The sequence below is a fragment of the Leuresthes tenuis genome, unplaced genomic scaffold, assembly GCF_036924035.1.
Source record: "Leuresthes tenuis unplaced genomic scaffold, fLeuTen1.0.hap1 SCAF_22, whole genome shotgun sequence".
Classification (NCBI taxonomy): Eukaryota; Metazoa; Chordata; class Actinopteri; order Atheriniformes; family Atherinopsidae; genus Leuresthes; species Leuresthes tenuis.
This window is the reverse complement of record NW_027325376.1, coordinates 1,263,146-1,276,442: the sequence shown is the minus strand read 5'-3', so window position 1 is coordinate 1,276,442 and position 13,297 is coordinate 1,263,146. Positions and strand designations below refer to the sequence as shown.

General features: G+C 48.2%; 1 protein-coding gene across 1 annotated transcript in view; it reads left to right on the top strand.

Moving 5' to 3' along the window:
- The window catches only part of LOC140281943 (kinesin-like protein KIF1C), a 48,407-nt gene continuing 35,110 nt past the window's right edge, over nucleotides 1-13,297 (top strand). Inside the window, exon 1 of the mRNA XM_072376463.1 lies at nucleotides 1-653. The gene's annotated coding sequence lies outside the window, so the exon portion shown is untranslated. The remainder of the gene's footprint in view (nucleotides 654-13,297) is intronic.

Below are 13,297 nucleotides of genomic sequence, written 5' to 3'. Positions count from 1 at the left end.
GCTCCACCACGGGGACGCGCCCGCTCTCACACGCACTCATCCACCCGCCGCGCGGCCAGGCCACCGGCCAGCCTCTCTGCCTGTCTCCCCTCTCTTCTCTTTCCTTCTCCTCCATTTTCCGGTGAAACTTTCCGCTCACAGCCGGTTTACCGCCGAGCTGCCCCCTCCCAGCGGACACCGACCGGACACACTTTCGGATGACCGACTTTCAGCGACTCTCTGCGCCGGACCTGCCGTGATTCTCCGCCGCGGGCCTCAACTTTCCCCCAACTCGGCCCCACGGTGTCCTCTCCAAACCCACGGCCTCGTTACCGGACGCTGACGTCATTTCGGACAAAAGTTAAGCCGGAGCCGCCGCCGTTACTCCGGAGGAGTCCCGGTTGATGCGGGTTAAACTTTTCTTTTAGGGGGGGTGAGAAGCAGCAGCGCCCCCACCCTGTTCCACCGCCCGGCTGTCCCGGTACCGACAGGCCCGCACCAAGACCAAAACCAGGAGCGGGACCACGGCTGCTTCACCGGCGGAACTTCCCGGGAGTTTGTATTTATTTATTTATCTGGGCTTTCATCTATTTCCCGAACGAGGAGATGGGGACCGTTTGAACGGATCAGCGCGTGGCTTCCACGAGACTCACAGTTTCCTCCGGTCCGTAGAGGTGAGTCATCCTTCGGTATGTGGTCCAATCAGCACCGGAACGTCCCGCACACACTGCAGCGCTGCATTTATAGCCTCAAATCTGAGGGAGTGGTACTTTTTAAAACTACTTTAAAGTGTTCTGCTTTGTACTCCGCCACAGTTCACTGCGACAAACTGCACTTTAACCCACACTGCAATACACTGTATACTACACTGTATACTACACTGTATACTACACTGTGCTACACTGCGTGCTACACTGTGCTACACTTTAACTCACACTGTGCTACACTTTAACCCACACTGTGCTACACTTTAACCCACACTGTGCTACACTTTAACTCACACTGTACTACACTGTGCTACACTTTAACTCACACTGTGTGCTACACTGTATGCTACACTGTATACTACACTGTATACTACACTGTATACTACACTATACTACACACTACTACACTATATACTACACTGTATACTACACTGTACTACACTGTATACTACACTATATACTACACTGTACTACACTGTGCTACACTTTAACTCACACTGTGCTACACTGTGTGCTACACTGTGCTACACTTTAACTCACACTGTGCTACACTGTGCTACACTTTAACTCACACTGTACTACACTGTGTGCTACACTGTATGCTACACTGTGCTACACTTTAACTCACACTGTGCTACACTGTATGCTACACTGTGCTACACTTTAACTCACACTGTGCTACACTGTGTGCTACACTGTGCTACACTTTAACTCACACTGTACTACACTGTGCTACACTTTAACTCACACTGTACTACACTGTGTGCTACACTGTATGCTACACTGTGCTACACTTTAACTCACACTGTACTACACTGTATGCTACACTGTGCTACACTTTAACTCACACTGCAATACACTGTGTGCTACACTGTATGCTACACTGTGCTACACTTTAACTCACACTGTGCTACACTGTATGCTACACTGTGCTACACTTTAACTCACACTGTGCTACACTGTATGCTACACTGTGCTACACTTTAACTCACACTGTGCTACACTGTATGCTACACTGTGCTACACTTTAACTCACACTGTACTACACTGTATGCTACACTGTGCTACACTGTGCTACACTGTGCTACACTTTAACTCACACTGTACTACACTGTGCTACACTGTATGCTACACTGTGCTACACTTTAACTCACACTGCAATACACTGTGTGCTACACTGTATGCTACACTGTGCTACACTTTAACTCACACTGTTCTACACTGTACTACACTGTGCTACACTGTAACTCACACTGTGCTACACTTTATGCTACACTGTGCTACACTTTAACTCACACTGTGCTACACTGTATGCTACACTGTGCTACACTGTAACTCACACTGTGCTACACTTTATGCTACACTGTGCTACACTTTAACTCACACTGTGCTACACTGTATGCTACACTGTGCTACACTTTAACTCACACTGTGCTACACTGTATGCTACACTGTGCTACACTTTAACTCACACTGTACTACACTGTGCTACACTGTACTACACTTTGTGCTACACTTTAACCCACACTGTACTACACTGTACTACACTGTAATACACTTTAACCCACACTGTACTACACTGTGCTACACTTTAACTCACACTGTGCTACACTGTGCTACACTTTAACCCACACTGTACTACACTGTGCTACACTTTAACTCACACTGTGCTACACTGTGCTACACTTTAACCCACACTGTGCTACACTTTAACTCACACTGTGCTACACTTTAACTCACACTGTGCTACACTTTAACTCACACTGTGCTACACTTTAACCCACACTGTGCTACACTTTAACTCACACTTTAACTCACACTGTGCTACACTGTGCTACACTTTAACTCACACTGTGCTACACTTTAACTCACACTTTAACCCACACTGTACTACACTGTGCTACACTTTAACTCACACTGTGCTACACTGTGCTACACTTTAACCCACACTGTGCTACACTTTAACTCAGACTGTACTACACTGTGCTACACTTTAACTCACACTGTGCTACACTTTAACTCACACTTTAACCCACACTGTACTACACTGTATGCTACACTTTAACTCACACTGTGCTACACTTTAACTCACACTTTAACTCACACTGTGCTACACTGTATGCTACACTGTGCTACACTTTAACCCACACTGTGCTACACTTTAACTCACACTGTGCTACACTGTGCTACACTTTAACTCACACTGTGCTACACTGTGCTACACTTTAACTCACACTGTGCTACACTGTGCTACACTTTAACTCACACTGTGCTACACTTTAACTCACACTGTGCTACACTGTGCTACACTTTAACTCACACTGTGCTACACTGTGCTACACTTTAACTCACACTGTGCTACACTTTAACTCACACTGTGCTACACTTTAACCCACACTGTACTACACTGTGTGCTACACTTTAACTCACACTGTGCTACACTTTAACTCACACTTTAACTCACACTGTGCTACACTGTGCTACACTTTAACTCACACTGTGCTACACTTTAACTCACACTTTAACCCACACTGTACTACACTGTGCTACACTTTAACTCACACTGTGCTACACTGTGCTACACTTTAACCCACACTGTGCTACACTTTAACTCACACTGTGCTACACTTTAACTCACACTGTGCTACACTTTAACCCACACTGTACTACACTGTGCTACACTTTAACTCACACTGTGCTACACTTTAACTCACACTTTAACTCACACTGTGCTACACTGTATGCTACACTGTGCTACACTTTAACCCACACTGTGCTACACTTTAACTCACACTGTGCTACACTTTAACCCACACTGTGCTACACTTTAACTCACACTGTGCTACACTTTAACTCACACTGTGCTACACTTTAACCCACACTGTACTACACTGTGTGCTACACTTTAACTCACACTGTACTACACTGTGCTACACTTTAACTCACACTTTAACCCACACTGTGCTACACTGTGCTACACTTTAACTCACACTGTGCTACACTTTAACTCACACTTTAACCCACACTGTGCTACACTGTGCTACACTTTAACTCACACTGTGCTACACTTTAACTCACACTTTAACTCACACTGTGCTACACTTTAACTCACACTTTAACCCACACTGTACTACACTGTGTGCTACACTTTAACTCACACTGTACTACACTGTGCTACACTTTAACTCACACTTTAACCCACACTGTGCTACACTGTGCTACACTTTAACTCACACTGTGCTACACTTTAACTCACACTTTAACCCACACTGTGCTACACTGTGCTACACTTTAACTCACACTGTGCTACACTTTAACTCACACTTTAACTCACACTGTGCTACACTTTAACTCACACTTTAACCCACACTGTACTACACTGTGTGCTACACTGTGTGCTACACTGTACTACACTGTGCTACACTTTAACCCACACTGTGCTACACTTTAACTCAGACTGTACTACACTGTGCTACACTTTAACTCACACTTTAACCCACACTGTGCTACACTGTGCTACACTTTAACTCACACTTTAACCCACACTGTGCTACACTGTGCTACACTTTAACTCACACTGTGCTACACTTTAACTCACACTTTAACCCACACTGTGCTACACTGTGCTACACTTTAACTCACACTGTGCTACACTTTAACTCACACTTTAACCCACACTGTGCTACACTGTGCTACACTTTAACTCACACTGTGCTACACTTTAACTCACACTTTAACTCACACTGTGCTACACTTTAACTCACACTTTAACCCACACTGTACTACACTGTGTGCTACACTTTAACTCACACTGTACTACACTGTGCTACACTTTAACTCACACTGTGCTACACTTTAACTCACACTTTAACCCACACTGTGCTACACTGTGCTACACTTTAACTCACACTGTGCTACACTTTAACTCACACTTTAACCCACACTGTACTACACTGTGTGCTACACTGTGTGCTACACTGTACTACACTGTGCTACACTTTAACCCACACTGTGCTACACTTTAACTCAGACTGTACTACACTGTGCTACACTTTAACTCACAATGTACTACACTGTGCTACACTTTAACTCACACTTTAACCCACACTGTACTACACTGTGCTACACTTTAACTCACACTGTACTACACTGTGCTACACTTTAACTCACACTGTACTACACTGTGCTACACTTTAACTCACACTGTACTACACTGTGCTACACTTTAACTCACACTGTACTACACTGTGCTACACTTTAACTCACACTGTGCTACACTGTGCTGCACTTTACTACACTTTATACACTATTCAACAGTACCGTGTACTGTTAGTACCTGACAGCTTCACTTTGCCCATTTCACAGACTTTCCTCATTAAACATGAAGTAAATGAATAGTCATTTTTAAAAGTTAAAATAATAAAGTACAGATCTCTGTATAAATAAGTGTATTGAAGGTGTCTGGTTTGATCTCAATAATTTTTTTTTGTTCCAAACGGATAATCATCAGACTTTATTCCAGTTTGTTTTAAATTTACAGCCTAAATGAACTAAATCAATGTGGAATATGCTATCAAACATACATGTGAGTGCAAACCTGCAGCTTTACATGGGCGAGACACATTGAAATACACAGTAAGAGAATAATGGTGGACAGGTGGAGAGGAGTTTATTAGGATGTAGTAAAATTACTTTAACATGTTGTTTTCGGTTCACTTTACTGAGATAAAATAAAAAAATATATTCTTTTGTCCAGACGCTGCTGTCTGCTGCTTTTGTTTTAGAATAATTAATCTGTTAGTTAAATTTTAAAGGTTTACAGCCTGGTAAACAGAAGAGTTGAACACTTTCCCTCATTACAGCAGCTGTGTTGTTTCTGGATCATTAACCAACAAGAAACAGGACATTTAATCAAAACTCTTGGCTTTTTTTGACACTTCACAACTGGGACTCTACTGTGAACCCACTGGGACTCCTCTGGGACTCCACTGGGACTCTACTGTGAGCCCATTGGGACTCTACTGTGAGCCCACTGTGAGCCCACTGGGACACCTCTGTGAGCCCACTGGGACTCCACTGTGAGCCCACTGTGAGCCCACTGGGACTCCACTGGGACACCTCTGTGAGCCCACTGGGACTCTACTGTGAGCCCACTGTGAGCCCACTGGGACACCTCTGTGAGCCCACTGGAACTCTACTGTGAGCCCACTGTGAGCCCACTGGGACTCCACTGTGAGCCCATTGGGACTCCACTGGGACTCCACTGTGAGCCCACTGGGACGGATCAGTTGTGTCTTTTACTTCAGTAAAACCTTCAAATCTCTGATCTGACGGATGAAAACACGAAGCCACAGCTTGTTCCTTTCTTCTGTCACCATCTGTATGTGGCCGAGTCTGGACCCAGTTCTGGTTTGCGTTGTTTACAGTGTCTACTGTTGCTCTCGGGGGAACAGGAACAAAGCTGCTGTCGGTGTGAAACATCACTGCGCTCGGCGGCGGTGAAGCTTCGCCTCAGCAGAGGAGTCCAGGCAGAGAGGCGGCTGCTCTGCTGGGGTCTCTAAAGTTAGCCTGAGTGGCTACAGCCGTTCTCAGCAGGCATCTCAGCTATCTGTGTGTCTGTGTGAGTGTATTTTTAGCTGCATGTTGTTTGGATTCTGCTCTGCTGTTATGAGGCAACGGCACAAAACCTACGACTGCAGAGGCGGACTCACCTTGTGGCCCGTCCTCAGTGTGTGACACACGTCAGGTTTATGTTTTCAGGGTGTTATCCTCACCGGTGTGGGGCCTGTTAAACATCCTGTCTGACAGGAAGTCCCAGCGGAGACGTGTTAGCGCTCAGGCTAGTGGCTTTCAATAGAAACATGAGTTAGCACCCAGTGTTAGCATTTAGCTACAACATAAAAAAAACTGTTGTTTTTCTTCTTCTCTGTCTTATTTTTAGTTGACAAACGACTAACAGCATCACAGCTGGTGTCTGGTGTGGACACACACACTCTGTTGATCAAACAATGATGTCATGCAGCATCATTTCATGAATCAGTGAACCAGTGTTGTTAAAATGAGACGAACTCTGAGCTCGTGTTCTTCCACTTCACGTCCACAGTGAAGCTCAGGGGTTAATTGTGTTTTAATTTCACGGCTCTGCCTTATTTAAAGGTGGTCACAGCATATGAGTTAGTCTGCTTGGTTTGACTCCGCCCCCAGCGGCTGGAAGGACCCGGTTTGGTGGAAAAGGGTCATCAGAGGTGAGGAAAACGTGTTGTTGACCTCAGAGAGCTGGAAGCGTGTTTCGATCTTCTGTCCAGACTCATTCATCTGAGAACTGGAGACAGAGCAGAGGAGGCAGTTTACCGCCTTCTTTAACTGAACGGGTTCACGGAGGAAGAAACCAGCACGAAGCTCTGATTTTCTCTCACTTTGAAACTCGTCTCTGTTGTCAGACGATAAAACGGTGATTAAACGCAGCTCTTTAACTGCCTCTTACTGTCGAACTGTGGCAACAAAAATCTGCTCACAGACGACTGAGCGAAGACGGCGAGCGTCTTGAAAGTAGATGTGATGAAGTTCCCCCCCCAACGCACTGAAGCACCAAGCTGCCGCAGAACGCCGGCGTGGTTTTCCCACACCTGAAACTCTCTGCTCCGGCTCCTCTGCAGTGGGACTCCGAACATGTTTGGGTTTTGTTGGTTCAGGTCAAACAAACTGCACTCATCACCTCGGGCCGAGGAAACTGGCCACCAGTTTGCTGTGTTTTATTGGCTGCTTCGTATCAAATCTGGCAGCAACAACGGCGTCCATTAGAGTGAAGCGATTGTCTAACACACACAGGAGTCAGCTGACTGTCTCTGGCTGTCTGTCTGACAGCTTGAGGCTGTTATTGCGCAGTCTGGGGCTCCGGTGTTAATGTTTCCCACTGCACATGAAGGCAGCGCCTGCTCCATTGTCATGTGAACAGGATGAAGAGATGTTGGTCTGCCACATCGAATGAAACGGCGTTCAGCAGCTGGAGTGTTAAATGTTCTTTACAGAGTGGGCGTCGGTGCGAGCTGATGGCTATCTTTAGCTCTGTGTGTGTGCATGTGTGTGTGTGGCATGAAGACCATTCATTATCACATTCCTGCAGTGAGGCCTGCACATGGGAAAGAACTCTGCATGTGTTTCTGTGTCTAAATGAGAGCTGCGATCATGGCGCTGATCAGATGTCTTCACAGCGGATCAATATTCGATCAGCTGCAGGCGGATAGTTTCAGCTGAGCGTGGCTCTCACAGTTTGTTTCAGCCTTTATTTCACACACACACAAACAAACCCAGAACAATGTGAAACCTTTGTTAAAATCTACTCATTTCCTGCATCCAGACTCTTTTACAGTCAAACAATCGAGCCGTAAATTTGTACATAAAGTTCCTGAAGATGAGGAAGATTATGTGGAGCAAACCCTCCACCTGTAGCTTTGTCGTGTTTGTTTAATGTAACACAGATGGTCCAGGAAGCTCTTAAAAGACTGTTTTAACAGGATTTGTGCAGGTATGATGTATATTTGCTCGTGCAAATCCTTTAAAACACCTTTAATCAGATGTCTTACTGCTCAATAAAATGATCACATCTGGTCCTGCTTAGGACTCGTCTCTCAGAGTTAAAGATGGTGTCAGACTCTTCATAACTTACACAGATCCAGTCCTACATTTAGTTTAAAACTGTGAAGAAGACAGAATTCCACCGTGATATTTAACCTGCACACTGACAGAGAATAACTGTCAGAAGCTTCAGGCACATCCAGGAAAAGTGTTCAAATCGTCAATAAAAACAGGAACCAGTTTCCTATGAAACCACAAAGTGTTTGCTGCACCTTTGTGTGAGAAAACCCACCGAGTCAAATCTGAGGAGACATTTTTACTTTCAGTGTGTTTTCTGCCGGAAGAACATGTCTTCGTATCTGATGTGAACAGAACCACGTTAAAGCCAGAGATCGTCATCTGGACATCCGTGAAACAGCCGTGAAACAGTTTAACAGAAAGGAGCAGCCGCCGGTGTTTGGATCGGGTAGTTTAACAGAAAGGAGAGGAGCAGCTCCTGGTGTTTGGATCGGGTCGTTGAACAGAAAGGAGAGGAGCAGCCGCCGGTGTTTGGATCGGGTAGTTTAATAGAAAGGAGAGGAGCAGCCGCCGGTGTTTGGATCGGGTAGTTTAACAGAAAGGAGAGGAGCAGCCGCCGGTGTTTGGATCGGGTAGTTTAACAGAAAGGAGAGGAGCAGCCGCCGGTGTTTGGATCGGGTAGTTTAACAGAAAGGAGAGGAGCAGCCGCCGGTGTTCGGATCGGGTAGTTTAATAGAAAGGAGAGGAGCAGCCGCCGGTGTTTGGATCGGGTAGTTTAACAGAAAGGAGAGGAGCAGCCGCCGGTGTTTGGATCGGGTAGTTTAACAGAAAGGAGAGGAGCAGCCCCCGGTGTTTGGATCGGGTAGTTTAACAGAAAGGAGAGGAGCAGCCGCCGGTGTTTGGATCGGGTAGTTTAACAGAAAGGAGAGGAGCAGCCGCCGGTGTTTGGATCGGGTAGTTTAACAGAAAGGAGAGGAGCAGCCGCCGGTGTTTGGATCGGGTAGTTTAACAGAAAGGAGAGGAGCAGCCCCCGGTGTTTGGATCGGGTAGTTTAACAGAAAGGAGAGGAGCAGCCGCCGGTGTTCGGATCGGGTAGTTTAACAGAAAGGAGAGAAGCAGCCGCCGGTGTTCGGATCGGGTAGTTTAACAGAAAGGAGAGGAGCAGCCGCCGGTGTTTGGATCGGGTAGTTTAACAGAAAGGAGAGGAGCAGCCGCCGGTGTTTGGATCGGGTAGTTTAACAGAAAGGAGAGGAGCAGCCGCCGGTGTTTGGATCGGGTAGTTTAACAGAAAGGAGAGGAGCAGCCGCCGGTGTTTGGATCGGGTAGTTTAACAGAAAGGAGAGGAGCAGCCGCCGGTGTTTGGATCGGGTAGTTTAACAGAAAGGAGAGGAGCAGCCGCCGGTGTTTGGATCGGGTAGTTTAACAGAAAGGAGAGGAGCAGCCCCCGGTGTTTGGATCGGGTAGTTTAACAGAAAGGAGAGGAGCAGCCGCCGGTGTTCGGATCGGGTAGTTTAACAGAAAGGAGAGAAGCAGCTGCCGGTGTTTGGATCGGGTAGTTTAACAGAAAGGAGAGGAGCAGCCCCCGGTGTTTGGATCGGGTAGTTTAACAGAAAGGAGAGGAGCAGCCCCCGGTGTTTGGATCGGGTAGTTTAACAGAAAGGAGAGGAGCAGCCGCCGGTGTTCGGATCGGGTAGTTTAACAGAAAGGAGAGGAACAGCCGCCGGTGTTTGGATCGGGTAGTTTAACAGAAAGGAGAGGAGCAGCCCCCGGTGTTTGGACCGGGTAGTTTAACAGAAAGGAGAGGAGCAGCCCCCGGTGTTTGGATCGGGTAGTTTAACAGAAAGGAGAGGAGCAGCCGCCGGTGTTTGGATCGGGTAGTTTAACAGAAAGGAGAGGAACAGCCGCCGGTGTTTGGATCGGGTAGTTTAACAGAAAGGAGAAGAGCAGCCGCCGGTGTTTGGATCGGGTAGTTTAACAGAAAGGAGAGGAGCAGCCGCCGGTGTTTGGATCGGGTAGTTTAACAGAAAGGAGAGGAACAGCCGCCGGTGTTTGGATCGGGTAGTTTAACAGAAAGGAGAGGAGCAGCCGCCGGTGTTCGGATCGGGTAGTTTAACAGAAAGGAGAGGAGCAGCCGCCGGTGTTTGGATCGGGTAGTTTAACAGAAAGGAGAGGAGCAGCCGCCGGTGTTTGGATCGGGTAGTTTAACAGAAAGGAGAGGAGCAGCCGCCGGTGTTTGGATCGGGTAGTTTAACAGAAAGGAGAGGAGCAGCCGCCGGTGTTCGGATCGGGTAGTTTAACAGAAAGGAGAGGAGCAGCCGCCGGTGTTTGGATCGGGTAGTTTAACAGAAAGGAGAGGAGCAGCCGCCGGTGTTTGGATCGGGTAGTTTAACAGAAAGGAGAGGAGCAGCCGCCGGTGTTCGGATCGGGTACTTTAACAGAAAGGAGAGGAGCAGCCGCCGGTGTTTGGATCGGGTAGTTTAACAGAAAGGAGAGGAGCAGCCGCCGGTGTTTGGATCGGGTAGTTTAACAGAAAGGAGCAGCCGCCGGTGTTTGGATCGGGTAGTTTAACAGAAAGGAGAGGAGCAGCCGCCAGTGTTTGGATCGGGTAGTTTAACAGAAAGGAGAGGAGCAGCCGCCGGTGTTTGGATCGGGTAGTTTAACAGAAAGGAGCAGCCGCCGGTGTTTGGATCGGGTAGTTTAACAGAAAGGAGCAGCCGCCGGTGTTCGGATCGGGTAGTTTAACAGAAAGGAGAGGAGCAGCCGCCGGTGTTTGGATCGGGTAGTTTAACAGAAAGGAGAGGAGCAGCCGCCGGTGTTTGGATCGGGTAGTTTAACAGAAAGGAGAGGAACAGCCGCCGGTGTTTGGATCGGGTAGTTTAACAGAAAGGAGAGGAGCAGCCGCCGGTGTTTGGATCGGGTAGTTTAACAGAAAGGAGAGGAGCAGCCGCCGGTGTTCGGATCGGGTAGTTTAACAGAAAGGAGAGGAACAGCCGCCGGTGTTTGGATCGGGTAGTTTAACAGAAAGGAGAGGAGCAGCCGCCGGTGTTTGGATCGGGTAGTTTAACAGAAAGGAGAGGAGCAGCCGCCGGTGTTTGGATCGGGTAGTTTAACAGAAAGGAGAGGAGCAGCCGCCGGTGTTCGGATCGGGTAGTTTAACAGAAAGGAGAGGAGCAGCCGCCGGTGTTCGGATCGGGTAGTTTAACAGAAAGGAGAGGAGCAGCCGCAGGTGTTTGGATCGGGTAGTTTAACAGAAAGGAGAGGAGCAGCCCCCGGTGTTTGGATCGGGTAGTTTAACAGAAAGGAGAGGAGCAGCCGCCGGTGTTTGGATCGGGTAGTTTAACAGAAAGGAGAGGAGCAGCCGCCGGTGTTTGGATCGGGTAGTTTAACAGAAAGGAGAGGAGCAGCCGCCGGTGTTTGGATCGGGTAGTTTAACAGAAAGGAGAGAAGCAGCCGCCGGTGTTTGGATCGGGTAGTTTAACAGAAAGGAGAGGAGCAGCCGCCGGTGTTTGGATCGGGTAGTTTAACAGAAAGGAGAGGAGCAGCCGCCGGTGTTTGGATCGGGTAGTTTAACAGAAAGGAGAGGAGCAGCCGCCGGTGTTTGGATCGGGTAGTTTAACAGAAAGGAGAGGAGCAGCCGCCGGTGTTTGGATCGGGTAGTTTAACAGAAAGGAGAGGAGCAGCCGCCGGTGTTCGGATCGGGTAGTTTAACAGAAAGGAGAGGAGCAGCCGCCGGTGTTTGGATCGGGTAGTTTAACAGAAAGGAGCAGCCGCCGGTGTTTGGATCGGGTAGTTTAACAGAAAGGAGAGGAGCAGCCGCCGGTGTTTGGATCGGGTAGTTTAACGGAAAGGAGAGGAGCAGCCGCCGGTGTTTGGATCGGGTAGTTTAACAGAAAGGAGAGGAGCAGCCGCCGGTGTTTGGATCGGGTAGTTTAACAGAAAGGAGAGGAGCAGCCGCCGGTGTTCGGATCGGGTAGTTTAACAGAAAGGAGAGGAGCAGCCGCCGGTGTTTGGATCGGGTAGTTTAACAGAAAGGAGAGGAGCAGCCCCCGGTGTTTGGATCGGGTAGTTTAACAGAAAGGAGAGGAGCAGCCGCCGGTGTTTGGATCGGGTAGTTTAACAGAAAGGAGAGGAGCAGCCGCCGGTGTTCGGATCGGGTAGTTTAACAGAAAGGAGAGGAGCAGCCGCCGGTGTTTGGATCGGGTAGTTTAACAGAAAGGAGAGGAGCAGCCGCCGGTGTTTGGATCGGGTATTTTAACAGAAAGGAGAGGAGCAGCCGCCGGTGTTCGAATCGGGTAGTTTAACAGAAAGGAGAGGAGCAGCCGCCGGTGTTTGGATCGGGTAGTTTAACAGAAAGGAGAGGAGCAGCCGCCGGTGTTTGGATCGGGTAGTTTAACAGAAAGCATCATGTTGTGTTCAGGAGTTTTGGATTCACACGAGACAAATGAGAAACCGTCGGTGTGAAGATAATGAACTGAGTCCAGAATTGTTTTCAGCTGATCGGATCATGTGATCCTGAAAGATTAGTTGAAGAAAATAAATGAGTTGAGGACAGTTGGTGAAACAGGAAGCGCCGCCCGTCAGCTGGTCGGCAGCGTTTGTCCTGCTCATGGCACTGATTGGCTGCCTCAGCAACCAGGAAACTGCTCTTTCCTGCCATGATGTCAGACGGCTGGGTCACATGGCCTGAACTCTCTCAGGAAGCCACGTCCACCTCCTGAAAACACCACCACCTGCAGATACAGACTCCGCTCCGAGCTGCGACTGGCTGCCTGGGTTTAGTTTAGTGGTCAGACGGCTGCTTGTGTCCATGGTTACAGTCGTCTTGGTGACCTCCGGGTGAAGTTAGGTGTCCAGAGGCCTCTTTACCTGCTGAGCATCATTCAGCAGATGCATGGAGCCTGTTTTCTTGTATTTGCTCTTAGCACAGAGCTCAGTAATGACAGGATCAAAGCGTGCAGAGGTGGAGCTCAGGTAATTACGCAGGTACAACCAGTGTAAACAGAGACTGCCTGCATTCA